The sequence below is a fragment of the Myotis nattereri genome (assembly GCF_964212035.1).
Source record: "Myotis nattereri genome assembly, chromosome: 9".
Classification (NCBI taxonomy): domain Eukaryota; kingdom Metazoa; phylum Chordata; class Mammalia; order Chiroptera; family Vespertilionidae; genus Myotis; species Myotis nattereri.
Window position 1 is genome coordinate 49,742,828 of NC_138084.1, and position 15,026 is coordinate 49,757,853.

The 15,026-nt window shown below is 37.3% G+C and overlaps 1 long non-coding RNA gene across 1 annotated transcript in view; it reads right to left on the reverse strand.

Annotated features, from left to right (window-relative positions):
- LOC308525299 overlaps positions 1–15,026 on the reverse strand; it is a 1,722,993-nt gene that overhangs the window by 1,164,589 nt on the left and 543,378 nt on the right. The window lies entirely within an intron of this gene.

A 15,026-nucleotide genomic window follows, 5' to 3' on the forward strand; every position in this document is an offset into this window, starting at 1 on the left:
TTTTATATGTATCATGTTAATTTTTTTAACATCTTTAAATTTTAGACATAGGAAAAAATGTCCATGTGCCAAGCTCTATGAATTCCTTGTCTTTATGAATTATTTTTCTTTATAAATTAGTTTTACATTTCAACTAAAAATAATTTGTATCTATTAATAATTATTTATTATGTCATCATGTTCTTAAATTCTTTCTACTAAGTAAATTTGATTATATTACCCTCCTTTCCTTACTCATGTTACTAATCCCAAACTGAGAATTAGGACATGTAAATGCTTTGTTAAAGTCATACTGTTACATTCTGTGGTCTGATTTAAAAAGGCATATACAGTTGACACTTCAACAATGAAGAGGTTAAGAGCACCAACCCTCATGCTGACCTGTATATGTTTTGACTCCCAAAAACTTAGGTCGTCCTGTGGTATCTGAGGGGTATTGGTTTCAAGACTCCCATTGATACCCAAATCTATGGATGATCAAGTCCCCTATATAAAATGGGATAGATCAGTGTATATAATAGGCAGTCTACATCTGTGGACTCCCAACTACAAATTGAAAACAGTACAAGTATTTATTGAAAAAAATTCACATAAAGTAGGCCCAGGCAGTTCAAAACAGAGTTGTTCAAGAGTCAACTGTATTTTCAATATTATCTTTCTAATGGTCTACTTGAGAGTTTGAAAAATATCTTTTTCTTCTGCATACGTCATACTTCCAAGATTTTTAAAAATGTTTTTTAAAGAATTACCACATATTATTAAAACTGTTTTATTATTTCTTATTTATAAAAAATTACCAACAGAAATGAGAATATGAAACTTTTTTCAAAAATGATTTTCACTTTATTATTCTTATTCTACATCTAAGGGTAGATGTCAAACATTTTGATTCTATAATTTGTACTTAAACCTCTCTTTACTATAATTAAGATTTATTTCAAGTTAAGCCATAAGAAAATAAATCCTAATGGTTAAGAGCTAAATATTAGCTGTGTTGAGAGGTTTAATATTTAAACTGAGGGTTTTTGATTACTAAGATTTAAGTAATGAAGATACATAGCCAACTTCACAGCTTGGCCAGTGGCTGCTCTAGAACACCAAATTATCCTATATAATAAAAGGGTAAGATGCAAATTTACCCTGATGGCAGAATGACCAGGAAAGACTGGCTAGTCACTATGACAAGCACTGACCACCAGGGGCATTCACTCAACACAGGAGCTTCCCCCTGGTGGTCAGTGTGCTCCCACAGGGGGAGCTCCACTCAGCCACAAGCCAGGCTGAGGGCTGCAAGCACAGTTGTGGTGGCAGAAGCCTCTCTGGCCTTCTCAGCAGTGCTAAGGATGTCCGACTGTGGCTTAGGCCCACTCCCCATGGGGAGTGCCTAAGCTGTCAGTGGGACATCCCCCAAGGGCTTCCGGGCTGCCAGAGGGATGTCTGACTGCAAGCTTAGGCCCAGTCCCCCAGTGAGCAGGCCTAGGCTGTCAGGTGGACATCCCCCAAGGGGTCCCGGACTGTGAGAGGGCACAGGCAGGGCTGAGAGGACCCCCCCCCCCCCTGCCAAGTGCATGAATTTTCATGCACTGGCCTCTAGTTGGATTAATAATGAACCACATCTGGTTAAGCCAGTCTAAACACATTCAACCTTTGTCCCTGTGCTGTTGTCTGGTCAGATTTCTTTCCAGATATCCCTTTGGATCCCCTCCCTTTGGTCTCCACCTAAAAAAGTCACTTTACAAAAGACAATGTCCCTGATTATTCTCACTTCCATACACTAAACTCCCTTTTCTCATTTATTTTAAGCAAAAACCCTGTCACCATCCAATATGTCACATATTTTACTTATTTATGATTTTTTTATTTATAATCATCCATTATGTAATATCTATATCTAGTCACTAGAAAACAAGCTATATGAGAGAAATTTCTTGACAATGGTTTGCTCATGAGTATCCCAGTGTCTAGTACACAGTAGATACCCTATAAATAATTGGTGAGTGAACAGAATCAATATAAAGAATGATGAGGACCCTACCAAACTTAAGTTATAGTCCTAGGCGTGCCTCCAAACCATAGGTAATTATTGGCAAAGTTGTCTTACATACCGGGGCTATCTCAGCCAGTCAGGAATTCTGCAAGAAGGGAGTTTTTGTGGTCTAGAGCCTAGAGTAGTGATGGCGAACCTTTTGAGCTCAGCGTGTCAGCATTTTGAAAAACCCTAACTTAACTCTGGTGCTGTGTAACATATAGAAATTTTTTGATATTTGCAACCATAGTAAAACAAAGCTTTATATTTTTGATATTTGTTTTATATATTTAAATGTCATTTAACAAAGAAAAATCAACCAAAAAAATGAGTTTGCATGTCACCTCTGACATGCATGTCATAGGTTCACCATCACTGGCCTAGAGCCTGGGAGAGTCTTGGAAGAGAAAGGATGGAGGGAAATCATGCGATAAGGATGCCTTTCCCAACCAGAAGATTGAACTTGGAGCCTCAAAGAGGTGGAAGAACACAAAGCAGACATTGAGACCTGCAAATGTTAATGCAGCAGTAGAGGGTCAGTAGATATCTATCTATCTATTGAACTATCTATCCATCTACTTACAAATATAAACAAAGGGTGTGGGGTGTGTCTGTACCCACCTATTTCTACAAGAGAGAAGAGGAAGAGTGAAAATGGCAAAAACCTGGCGGACATCTAGCACAAAAAGACAACAATGTCTAGTAGCATCTGATGAAAAACCTCCCAGAATCTTCCAGAAATAAAGGGTAGTGGGGAACTTACTAGGGATTTGAAGACCTGTTTGAGATCTGAATGTGGTGTCATATTAAAGATAGTATTCAAAAAATTCAAATATGACTACATTTGAACTCATAGGCTAATGAGGCACAATGCAATATGGGATACACACCAACCATATGGAAACAACTGAAAGAAGAGGAAGAATCACTGCTGATTATTTATTAACGACTTCAGATTATTGACTCCTCGGATACATAAAAATTAACATGAATTATTTTCACGTCACCTGATAGCTAATTAACACCTGCTATAAACCAGGCAATGTATTAGGCACTGGGCATATGAAGATGAATAAAACAAATCTTTGCCTTTGACAAGTATAGGATCTCATTAGTGTTGAAGATAATAAACATAAATTTTCCAGTATGGCAAGCCCTATCCTATCTAATAAAAGACAAAAAGGGTTGCCGAAACCGGTTTGGCTCAGTGGATAGAGCGTCGGCCAGCGGACTGAAAGGTCCCAGGTTCGATTCCGGTCAAGGGCATGTACCTGGGTTGCGGGCACATCCCCAGTGGGAGATGTGCAGGAGGCAGCTGATCGATGTTTCTCTCTCATCAATGTTTCTAAATCTCTATCTCTCTCCCTTCCTCTCTGTAAAAAATCAATAAAATATATTTTAAAAAAAAGGGTAATTGACCATACCTTCACTACGCTTCCCATTGGCTAATCAGTACCATATGCAAATTAGCCACCATCAAAGATACACCATACTACAGGCAGGGCTGGCCAGCGCCAGACGCCATCCGGGCCACGTGTGCGGCTCTGGGTGGCCAGGCTTAGGCGGCATGATCGCATTACCTAAGCCCCGCCCCCAGCCGGGACCCCCGTGTGCCGCCTAAGCCCTGCTGTCAGCTGGGACCCCATGGTGATCCCAGAGCAGGAAAGTTCCCACAGGCAGCACCAGTGGGGCCTGCCCCCGGTCTCTGCAGTGATCCGGTGATCCATGAGCAGGAAAGCACAGTCTGCAGGCAGCATCCCACCCTGGCCACAGCTCAAGGGAGAGAAAAACACGCAGTGGAGGCCAGGAGCCTGAGAATTCAACACAGAGGGGCGCCTGCTCCAAGCCTCCATGGTGTGGCTGGGGGAGGCCCCCAGCAGATACACACCCACACACACACACACACACACAGCACGCCTGCTCCGAGCTACTGCTGCCAGACTGTGGCCGTCAGTAGGACATCCACTGAGGGCTCCCGGACTGTGAGAGGGGCAGGCTGGGCTGAGGGAACCCCACACTCCAGTGCACGAATTTTGTGCACCTAGCCTCTAGTGGTAGAGATAAATGGAAGTCTCTCCAATTACATAGATGATGATGAATGCATTGTAAGTATACAAATATCAGTCAATGGTTTTATTTTATACACCAGTGGGAGGAAATAATAACTTTTACACTTATATAAAGAACTGGCTTAGAAATAAATGATTAAAAATAATTCATGATATTTATCTATTAATTAATGGCTTGGTCACAATCCCTATCTAATGACACTCACTCATTCATCTACAAACTAAGTTTCCACATATTACAAGTTGAATATACATATAAATTCTGAACTTTTTTTAAAATATATTTTATTGATTTTTTTACAGAGAGGAAGGGAGAGAGATAGAGAGCCAGAAACATCGATGAGAGAGAAACATTGATCAGCTGCCTCCTGCACACCTCCTACTGGGGATGTGCCCACAACCCAGGTACATGCCCTTGACCGGCATCGAACCCGGGACCCTTCAGTCCGCAGGCCGACGCTCTATCCACTGAGCCAAACCGGTTTCAGCTGAACTTTTTGACTATTATTTCAGGGAGTGTAAAGTGGTAAAGGCTACATTAAGTAATGGCTTTGAGCCATCTGACAGGAAGTATAACAGAGTAAGGGCTATTTTTTCCTGAGAATTTTGTTAAGTTTTGTGCTTCTCTTCTGATGGCTGACCACTTACATTTCTCAAGGATCTATCTTCCTATATGCCCATATTTATCTTCCTATATTCTAGTTAATAATACAATCTCCTACTATCAACTCTTCCCTGCAAGCCCCACTTCATCATTTCTCTACCCCCATACCAATTGAATCAAAATTCACTGCTGGGCAGTCTAAGAATTGGTATGTTAACCAACTCCCCCAATAAAGTATTTAGTCCCCAGGTAATGCTCTGAAATGAATGTTTGTGTCCCCCCCAAATTCATATGTTGGCACCCTAACCCCTAGTCACATAGTATTTGGGAGGTAAATAAAGTTAGATAAGGTCATGAGGGTGGGTCACTCATGATGGTTTAGTGCGTTATAAGAGGCACCAAAGAGCTTGCTTTGCCTCTCTTTCCCAATGAGTGCACAGAGGCCACATGAGCACATGGTGAGATAGGCACTGTCTAAAGCCCAGAGAAGAGACCTCAGAATGAAACCTACCTTGTTCACAGCTTGATACTTGACCCCTCAGCCTTGAGAACTAACAAAAATAAATGTCTGTTGTTTAAATCATTCAGTCTATAGCATTTTGTTGTGGCAACCTGTCCTGATTAATTCAAGAAAGACAAGTTGACTCCTCAGGCTGGAATGTCTCCTTGCAAGTTGTCTGGAAATTCTTGAGTTTCACCTTGAGAGATGCCTCCCATAAACTTTAATATTAGGGGATTCCTCATCTTCAGCCATCTAAAAGATCATATGCCTAACAGGAGTTTGAAGGGCAGGAAACAGCAGGTGAATTTGCCCAAATTGCAGTTCTCTACAAAGGAGACTTCTATACTCTCCTTGAAGAAGAAGATTCTGTTTACTCAGTGATTTTCAGAAAGCTATTGCATTTCTTGCTGAAGGCATTTGTTGGGACCATCTATAGTATATTTTGAGAATGGGCATAAATAAGAAAAAGGAAAGTTTCCATTTCACATGATTATTATTTTTTAATTTGGAATGTTTGGCTCATGGGAGTAATTCAAGCAACAGAATGTATGGGGGGGGAAAGGTTTTACCTGTGATTTGAGGATTATTACCTGAAGATACATATAATTTTTTTTGATACAAGAAAATGTAAGTATATAGTGTAATTTTTCTCTTTCTTATATGAAAGACAACATACCACAGTTTTATTTCCTTGATTCTCTCATGCCCTCTCTCTTGTACCTTCCCTCCCACTTCCCTTCAGTTTTTCTCTCTCTGCTTTGTTTTAACTATAAATCCAAGAATATTTTTCATGTAAGCTCAAGGAGAGCATTCTTATTCTTTCTTATAGCAAAAAGTTTCATAGAGTGATTATTCCACTGTTTGTGTTACCAGTCATTGGCAAAATATAATAATACTACAATTAATAACTCATGCATATGTAATTATGTGACCAGGAAGGTGTATCACCAAGATGAATTCAGAGGTGAGAATACTATATCAAAGTGTATTTTGTATTTTAATAAATATCTCCAAATTCCCTCCACAGGTGTATAATTTGGCACTCATAACATCCATGCTTTTGGTAGGGTCAGAAATAAAATATTGGCCGAAACCGGTTTGGCTCAGTGGATAGAGCGTCGGCCTGCGGACTGAGAGGTCCCAGGTTCGATTCCGGTCAAGGGCATGTACCTGGGTTGCGGTCATATCCCCGGTGGGAGATGTGCAGGAGGCAGCTGATTGATGATTCTCTCTCATCGATGTTTCTAACTCTCTATCTCTCTCCCTTCCTCTCTGTAAAAAATCAATAAAATATATTTAAAAAAAAAGAAATAAAATATTGGTAACCAACTAATTGTAAGAAATATTAATCATGCTTTGTTAACTGTGATTGTTTTATTCTGATTAAAGAAGGCACATTCTAACCTGGCTGGGAGATTGCCTGTGGGACCTGGGATCTCACCTGGAAAAGCAGCTGGAAAGATTAACAACTTTGTTGCAGAAACCAGAGCTAGAAACCAGAATCCAAAGCCCTTTGAAAACCCCAGCCCTTGCATATCACTAAGCCCTTTGAAGATTCTCCAGCCCCTTTGCATATCTGTAAACTGCTCATTTGCCCTTTTGCCAACTTTTCCATGTAATCTCTGTCCTTCTACCCAATATACAAGCAACTGGCTTATGGTGGGGTACAGAGCAGATTTCTGTGGATGACCTGCTGCTCTCCCGTACTGCTGGTAGTATTGGGATAAATGCTCATATATGATTCAACCTTGTGTCTGCTTAATTGGCTCAAGCAGTGACAGGCAGCACAGACACATTTATTGTCCAGTTACACGTTGAGAGTACAGTGTACAAGTTTTCCCACAATTCAATAAACAGATTATTTTTTCAAACTTTTTTTATTTTTGCCAGCTTGATGGATAACTTACATCTCAGTGTGGTTTTAATTTTAATTTCTTAGCCAATGCATAAGGTTGATTTTAAAATATTACAGGCCATTTTTGTATTTTTTCTGTGCATAGTAGCATTCATCTAGGGGAAAAACTACTGTTTAAATTTTAACGCTGCAATTCTGGCTTCTGTACACATTTGCTTGCTTAAAGAATAGGGTAGTTACCTCAGTTTCCAGAATGAGACCTGAAAATTCACATAAATCACCCCATTTTGTTGCCAGCCCCATTGTGGTTTTACAAAGGCTATTCTTCAGTGCCTGAGAAGTGAACTGCCAAAATTGCTTCCCGTCGACTCAGTGGCTCCAAGAATTGAAACTGTAGATGACCTTTAGAGATTATTAACTTTGCTCAATTTTGCTTCTGTACAATCTGCTTTCACAAGATAGTTCCACATTCCAAAGTCTAGCAGGATGTGGATTTTGCCTTTATAAGATTGCTACTGTAATGACTTGGGGCTGTGAGATTTGGAGAGCTAATGCTCCCTCGCAGCCACTGGCTTTTGAATAAAGGCTCCTTAATTCAACTTCTTGATTGAGACATCCTTTGTGCATTTCGCGGGGTACATTACAACATTATCTATTCATAACTTTTAGACATTTTAAAATTGTTTTTATTAATCAAAGAAAGATGTTTTGTTTTGTTTTTAACTTTGGGAAATTAGCACTTAATCTTTACTCTGAGTACCATATTTTTCTCAAGTTTGAATTTGACAATCAAGTTTTGATTTTCTGTCTTTTATTTTGTGGATTTATGATTTTGAGAAATAGAAAGATAGTCTTTACTCCAAAATTATGCAGATTTTTTTCTATCTTTTTAACAATATTTTTTCTTGTAGTATTTTTAAGATTTTTATCTTTACACTTAAATTTTTCATTCACTTGGAATTGAATTCCTGTGTTCAATGCTAGGTTAGATCCAACTTTATTTCTAAAAGGCTACTCAGCTGTCCAACTCCCTTAATTTAAAAAACAAACATTTTTTCATTATTGACTTGAGATGCAAATTTCATCACATATTAAATTCTCATAAATATATATGTACACCTTTATATATGTGTTTGTATCTTTTTTTAGTTTATATTTTATTGCATTGATTTTTCCTTTTTAGTGTATCATTATGATATTCTTTTGATATATGCAATTTTATGTTTTAATATCTGTACAGGACAATTGTCCTTTATTGTTTTTTTTTTTGTTTTCTAATATTTTCTTCAATATTCTTTTTTTTTAAATATATTTTATTGATTTTTCACAGAGAGAAAGGGAGAGAGATAGAGAGTTAGAAACATTGATGAGAGAGAAACATCGATCAGCTGCCTCCTGCACATCTCCTACTGGGGATGTGCCCGCAACCCAGGTACATGCCCTTGACCGGAATCGAACCTGGGACCTTTCAGTCCGCAGTCCGATGCTCTATCCACTGAGCCAAACCAGTTTTGGCTTCTTCAATATTCTTGATTTTTTTTCACATTAACTTCAGAATTAGTTTAGTTTTGGGAGGTGACCTGTATATACTAATAGATAGATGAGTAGATTAATTGATAAAGTTATTTTGGGAGATTTTTCAATTAAATTTATAAACAAAATTTGGAAGAATTGTTCTATTTATTTTTAATCATTTCATTTTAAAATCATGATATATTTTCCACTTGTTTTATGCATTTAAACATGATATGTTTTTACATTTTTATTATGAACTTTTCAAGCTCTTGATCAAGCATCAGTTGCCTCCTATGAAAATTCATAGCTATATCTCAACAAAAAATGATGTCTGCTTCCCTATTTGATCATTATCATTTCTTCTATTATTATATGCATCAGGTTATGATAACATTATTTCTTTTTATGACTCTCTCCCTTTCTGAAGTAATCTCATTGAGGATATGGATTTCATATAAGGGACTAATATGTGTTTGTTGGAATGAAGGAAACTACGAAGCACACTTTCTTATTCCCATATAATAGTTTTCTAAAATGAGATTTGGAGACTTGTGATTTGGATAATCTTAACTCTACAAAGCTATTAAGTGGAGCGCATTCTCAGATGTAGGCAATCTCATTTGAAATCACAGGTTCTCCCATACCCTATAATATTTAACAGGAGAGCATCATACTAAAAGGTTTTTGCAATTTCATGTCTTTTTCCTCCAGAAAAATTAGCATTGTCATAAATATTTTTAACTGTGAAATATAAATAAAGACATCTGTACATGATGAAATGTCATGCTATGGCACTAGGGAAAGAGTTATGCTTGGCCATAAGATCATCTTAATAAGGCAAAATCAAATCATTATCATAGACATCATTATTATCACAGAAAGAAAGTCTCTTGCATCAGATACTAAATCAGCATATAACTTATTTAATTAAACTTGTCAACACTGCCATTATTATATTATCTGTACAGATGAGGAAAATGAGGCTCAGAGAATTCAAGCCACTTGCCCAAGGTACTATGATGAATTAGGGATAGGGGAAGCAGTCAAATCCAAATCTTTTCTTTATGCTGAGCTGCTTTGCATGAAGGTGGTCACATACTCTACTCATGTCTAAGGGTCTAAGGCTAGTTTTGCTCTCAAGGGTATTTCCCTGCAATTCTCAGTTTTCATCAAAGTAAGACAGATCTGGACCAGTTAGCAGGTCAAAGGAAAACAGTGCCCTTTCCTGTCATAAAACATTCAATGTCATTACTTATTTATTTATAACCATATGGCCCTTGGAGTTTTCAGTATGTCTTCACTATGAAAATATATTTGCATATCTTGTAGCTTCAAAAAGCAATTAGTAATTCATGAGTAATTTAGGAAACGTTGGCTATAAAGTTGTAGATATTTACATAGTTCCCATAAATTATAGTCAAAAACTATAATTTGTTCAGTTGGAATTCAGCTAAAAGCTTGCATTTACATAGACCATCCAAATGCCAAATGTTGATGTGCGTTTTTAAAACCTGCGTATTGGGGCTCTTTCCTCATATAATTTAAATTAAATTCCTACTCCATACCAGAAGCAATAAGGTTTGTTTTTTTCCCCTTCTAGGGCAAGAAAGACAAAAACTATTTATTCACAGTTAGAAGCAAGCACATGGAGAAAATAATTGCAAATATGACAGTATCAAGAAATGTTTAGCAAACATACATAAACTGTCAGGATAACATATATAATGCAGGTATTTATTACAGAAATAGAATGTATGGTTCCCGTTACAGAATTAGCTATTAAAGTAAAATTATAGAAACTGAAAAACTGAAGCAAAGGTGAGGTAGTAAAGAAAAAATGACATTTTCTATGTGAGTGCTGTGGAAAGGGGAAGTGTATCCTTGGGGATCAAGGGATGAGATTCCAATAGCTTCAGTTGGAGGTCCCTAGTATATATTCAAATAGAGATATTTCAGTAAGCCATTAGATATGGGACTCTGGAATGCAGGAAGAAGTGGGATATAGATAAAAATGGAGAATCACTACCATATAATAATATTTTTACCATTAAAAAACAAACATAATTCTGGATGTTATAGATAGAGATGACATGTCTAAGGCTGAAACCCTAGGGTTTTCCAATATTTAGAAGTGAAAAAAATGAGGAAAAATCAACAAAGCACACTAAAAATATTGTGAGTGGGGGAAGAAGAGGGACAATAGAGAGTGGTGCCTCAAGCCAAGAGAAGAAAAACATCTAAAAACGGAAGGGATGGTTAATTATAGGAAACCTTGCTAAAAGCAAGGAAAGATGAGGATCAAAAGTTGTCCATTGCATTTAGCATCAAAGAGGTCATTGATGATGTTGTCCAAGGTGCTTCTGTTGAGTTCTGAGTGTGAAAGCCTCACTGGAATGAATTTAGGAGAAAGTGAGAAAACAAGAGGCGTCAGTTCTTTTGAGGAGTTTAGCTGTGGAGTGGAGGAGAGCAGTAACTTGCCCTCACAATAAAATGTTAAACCCACAGCTTTCATTTACAAATGATTTTGAGAATGGTTTTGGGTTGAACTGAACTAAAATGTACTTAGGAGGTTATGAGAGTGTTTCTTAATATATTCAACAAACTTTTACTGATAAGATACAAAGATGGATAAAATATAGTCCTTGCTTTCAAGGAGCCAGTAAGAAAAGTGCAGAAGAAAATTTACAATTATAGTATGGTATGATTAGTGCCATGATGATAAATACATGTACATGGAACTATGGAAACAAAGACCAAAAGAACCAAATCATTAGAAAGATAAAAGCAGGGCAAGTTGCCCTAACCAGTTTTGCTCAGTGGACAGAGCTTCGGCCTGCAGACTCAAGGGTCCCAGGTTCGATTCCAAGTCAAGGGCATGTACCTTGGTTGCGGACACATACCCAGTAGGGAGTGTGCAGGAGGCAGCTGATCGATGTTTCTCTCTCATCGATGTTTCTAACTCTCTATCCCTCTCTCTTCCTCTCTGTAAAAAATCAATAAAATATATATATATTTTTAAAAAGGGCAAGTAAAGATCTCCTCTATACAGAGGCTTAAGTAGAGTTTTTAGGGATGGTTTGATACGAACATGAAATCTTAAGAGTAGTGGGGAGACAGTTCAGAAATACGGAGCACTGCAAAGATGATCAATAGCCTGAGGGTACCAGGTGAAGGGATTTGAGTGTTGCATGCCACCATCTCTGGCATCTGAGTATAATTATAATTACTGTTGCAAAACACTACCAAGCCTCCCATATGAAGATTTAATACCGGTATGAAGTTTCCTCAAAATTAAAACTGGAGCTGCAATATGACCCAGAGATTCTACTTCTGGGGGTTTATCTGAAGAAACCCAAAGCATTAATTCAAAATAATACATGCATCCCTACATGTATTGTGGCATAATTTACAACAGCTAAGCAATAAAAGCAACCAAGTGCCCATCAATTGAGTGGATAAAAAAAGTGGTGGTACATATATATATACAACACAATATTACCAGGCCATAAAAAAGAAGAAAAATTTACCGTTTGTTATAGCATGGATGAACCTAGAGAATACTCAGCTAAGTGAGATAAGTCAGTCAGAGAAAGATGATTTCACTTATAGGTGGAATCCAAAGAACAAAATAAATAAGCAAAATTGAAACAGATTCAGGCACAAAGAGCAGACTGATGGATGCCAGAGCGGAGGAGTGTGGGACTAGATGAAAGGTGAGGGAATTAAGAAGTACAAATTGGGGTCAGTCAGCATTGCTCGGTGGTTGTGTGTACCTATGAACCAGGAAGTCATGGTTCAATTCCCAGTCAGGACACATGCCCCAGTTGTGGGTTTGAAGGAGGCAGCTGATCTATGATTTTCTCTCATCATTGATATTTCTATCTCTCCCTCTCCCTTCCTCTCTGAAATCAATATTAATATTAAAAATATTGCAAGATAAATAAATATTTAAAAAAGAAGTGCAAATTGGTAGTTAGAAAATAGTCTCAGGAATGTAAAATACAGCATAGGCAATATAGTCAATAATATTGTGATAATTATGTATGCTGCCAGTTGTACTGGAAATATTGAGGGGAACACTTTGTAAAGTATATGATTTTCTAAACACTAAGCCATACACATGAAATATGTACAAAATAAAATTGAAGTAAAAAACTCCTTAATACCAATTTTAACTTTATTATAAATATATATATGTGAATTGTGAATTAGGAATCATTTACATTTCATTAATTTATCATTGCATCACAATTCAGAATATTGCTATGAACCATAAAACCTATTTGAAAAAGTCCTCTTTTAATTTGGATATAATATTTTATCATGGGGAAGCACGGGACTTGGTTGGAATGTCTGTAAGGAGGATTCTCTGAAAGGTTGGGGGCCTCTGAGGAAACTGCGGCAGCCCCTACCTTGACTTTTTCAAACAAGCCCAATCCCCTGGGGCAGTGGTCGGCAAACTGCTGCTTGTGAGCCACATGTGTCTCTTTGGCCCCTTGAGTGTGGCCACAAAGTATCAATCATGCTGTATGTGCACGCCCGCATGTGGTATTTTGCAGAAGAGCCACACTCAAGGGGCCGCAGTTTGCCGACCACTGCCCTGGGGTGTTTCCCTAGAATCTCTGTTTTTAGTCTTTAAAGACCTGACCATGTAGAAGCATATACTTTCTCAAGGATACTTGCCCTAGAGGTTAATTTGGTTCAAGCTGTTGTTACAATAAAAGGAAGGTAGAGAGGGTGGAGGTATGGGGGAGAGATCAACCAAAGGACTTGTATGCATGCATATAAGCCTAATCAATAGACACAGACAACAGGGGGGTGAGGGCATGAGAGGAGGGGGTCGGGGGGTAATGGGGGGATAAGGGCACATATGTAATACCTTAATCAATAAAGAAATGTTTAAAAAAAACCAACAAAGCAGGTGAACAAAACTGGCTTTACTACTAAAGTAAAAGAGTCCCTTAGCCTTCTTTTTCACAGAAACCTGTGTGTGAGTAAACTATTCATCCATTTCTCAGGGTCTGCTGGTCAGCCCTGGAATTTTATGTACTTATGATTAGGAGTACTTCAATGTCTATCAATGAGTCTCTTTCATAAAATAATTTATTTTAGTGGCTCCAGATTGGATCTACTCAGGTTGACACATATTTTAACAGCTAAATGTTATTTTTCTATTAAAATTCATAAAGTCAAGAAAAACTTCAATTCAATGCAAGTTAAATGCTTTACTTCCCACCTGTCATCTGCACAAAGCATATAATTTCCCTAAAATTATGCATAAATTAGCTAATTAAGATTTAATTTGCTAATTCTTGCTCAGTTAAACTAGTGACATATGCAAATTGCCTGCTGAGCCCTTTAAAATTTTTGAAGCAAATGGTAAACAAGATTTCTTTTGAGTTAAAAAATGTAAAGAATCTGGTGATTGACACAACATAGCAGTTGATAGTTGGATAAATACTTGCTATAGTTTTATTAGAAGCACAAATTGGTATATTCATAAAAAGCTAATGAAATGCATTCATAGGCATGTTCATTACAATGTCTCAAGAACCATAAGGAATAGAACAAGAGAAATTAACAATGTGGACCACTAAAAAGAGAATATATTCTATCTCTTATTTATAAAATTGTGGGAATTGCTATAAGTTGTCTAAAACATTGATTTGTTGCTTTTTACCCTGAAAAACTTTCTGTTCATTGAGAAACAGAAGGATATCTATGAAGCTGCATTGGTATTGTGTAGAAATGGATCAGCCAAAATGAATCATACAGTGTGTGTGTGTGTGTGTGTGAGAGAGAGAGAGAGAGAGAGAGAGAGAGAGAGAGAGAGAGAGGCATCCCATATATGAGTTTATATTAATGTAATGATAGTTAAAACACACAGGAATACTAAAGAAATAAACATTAAGTATTTCCTAAAAATATTTAAAAAGGGACTTATCTGTTGATTAATGCTCTTTATGCTTATATGATACAAAATTTTTTAAGTAATTAAATGTTATAATTGATGATCCCAAAAAGTATACAAAGTTTTCATTTGTTTACTGTACAGTGAATCAAACACTCTCCTAGGTATTTTACATATATTGTTTAGAAACAGTTGTGTGTTTTTTTAAGTCTGATATCTGGAACTGTAAGGTAATACATTTTTTAAACAACTAAGTTTGTGGAAATTTGTTACCATAGCAATAGAAAATTAGTATAGCTACCCATTATAATCACTGATACTATTTACAGAGAACTGACTTATTGTACAGGTTGACTGGGAAAGCTGTATACTTATATCTGGATGCCTGGATTTCTGGTTTTGACTATTGGCCAAAAAAAGGGGGCGGGGGGCAGTGAGATGGATCATGTACTTTTTAAAGTTTGAAACTCTCCTGCGGGTCAGTTTGTGTACTGATGGCTTCACTTGGCAACTGATTAGACAGCTTGGCTTGGATATGCGGCAA